This window comes from Oxyura jamaicensis, chromosome 4, assembly GCF_011077185.1.
Source record: "Oxyura jamaicensis isolate SHBP4307 breed ruddy duck chromosome 4, BPBGC_Ojam_1.0, whole genome shotgun sequence".
Classification (NCBI taxonomy): Eukaryota; Metazoa; Chordata; class Aves; order Anseriformes; family Anatidae; genus Oxyura; species Oxyura jamaicensis.
In genome coordinates this window covers 3,736,506-3,737,970 of record NC_048896.1, presented here as the reverse complement: position 1 = coordinate 3,737,970, position 1,465 = coordinate 3,736,506, and the positions used below count along the sequence as shown (strand labels likewise).

Here is a 1,465-nt window from a genome sequence, read left to right as displayed (position 1 = left end):
GGACTAAGGTTACATTTTTTTTAAGGAAAATCTGAGGTAACTTGGGCAAAAAATAGCATTTTTTTAGGGAAAAGCTGAAGTAAATTAGAAGCGTCAAAGGTCATTTTTTAAAGGAAAATGCTGAGGTAATTTGTAGGCAAAATGTGTTTTTTTTTTTTTTGGGGAAGAGCTAAAGAAAATCAGAAGGGTCAACTATAGCATTTCTGAGGAAACAAGGTAAAAAGCAGCATTTTTTTTTCTTTCTGGGATATATTGAGGTAAAAGTGACAGCTTTAGTGGAAAACTTGTGGGAACTTAGGTGGGAAAATCTGAAGTAATTTAGAAGGGACAAGATGAGCAAATTTGGAGGAAAAGAGGTTATTTACAGGGAAAAAATGATCAGCTATTGAGAGGAAATTTAAGTTGCATCACAGGGTACACATTTGGGGAAAAAGCTGAAGTATCTTGGAGGGGAAAATAAGTTACAATTTGAAGGGAATTCTGGGGTAATTTAGTGTTCACAAAATGAGAAATTTTGTATGAGGCTGAGACAAATTGGAATGGACAAAGTGATTTTTTTTGTGGGAAGAGCTGATGTAATCTAGGAGGCAAATATATAAAGGTAGAAGTAAAGGGGGAAAGGTAATAATTCAGGGAGGGTTGGAAGACGGAAGAATTTTCAGGGTGATAAGATGATATTGGATGGAAAAGATGAGAAAAGTTGGAGAAAAAGAGAGCAGCTACGGAAAGCAAATCAGAATTCTATCACAGTTTGAGGAGAAAACGTGAGGTAGCATACAGGATATACTGGCCCTTAGGGGAAAATCAGAGCAAAAAATTAAGGAAAAAAAGCAACACACTGGGGGGCAGAGGGGGGAGATAAGCTGAGGAAATATCACAGAGAGAGGAACTAAGACAGGAACTAACTTTACAACTTGAAGGAAAATGACAAAAAAAGTGTGGTCATAAAATGAGTAATCTTTGATGGAAAAACTTAACTAACTTATCTAAAGGGACAAAGGTTATATATATATATATTTAGAGGAAAACAGAGGTAATATGGAAGGGAAAATAAATACTTCAGACATTTTTGGAAAAAAAAAAGAGGGGAAGGTGGAAGGGTGTGAAGGGAAAAGATTAGCTAATGTAAAGAGGAGAATATGAAAATGGTGGAAAAAGCTGAGGTAACATGCAGAGAAAAAATGAGCGTATTATGACTCAAATCAGGATATCAGAGGCAGTAAACAAAAACAATGTAACTAATTTATAGGTGAAACTGGCACAATAAAGGAGAAAAAATAGTTACATAAAAGGAGGGAAACTTAAAGGTAACATGCCCGAGAAAATGGAGAAAATAAAAAGGAAAATGAATGGAAACACCCTCTAATAGATTGTAGAGACAGACAGAAAAGTTGGTGTTTTGCCGGTCTAAGCGTGTTGTCCTTCCTTTGCAGCGGCAGCCGATGGCGAAGAAAGAGGAGGCATT

The 1,465-nt window shown here is 36.2% G+C and overlaps 2 long non-coding RNA genes across 2 annotated transcripts in view; one reads left to right on the top strand and one right to left on the bottom strand.

Moving 5' to 3' along the window:
- Positions 1-1,465, bottom strand: part of LOC118166105 — a 21,076-nt gene that overhangs the window by 5,029 nt on the left and 14,582 nt on the right. The window lies entirely within an intron of this gene.
- LOC118166110 overlaps positions 1-1,465 on the top strand; it is a 66,220-nt gene extending 64,755 nt beyond the window's left edge. Inside the window, exon 4 of the long non-coding RNA XR_004750354.1 lies at positions 1,434-1,465. This is a non-coding gene — a long non-coding RNA (uncharacterized LOC118166110). The remainder of the gene's footprint in view (positions 1-1,433) is intronic.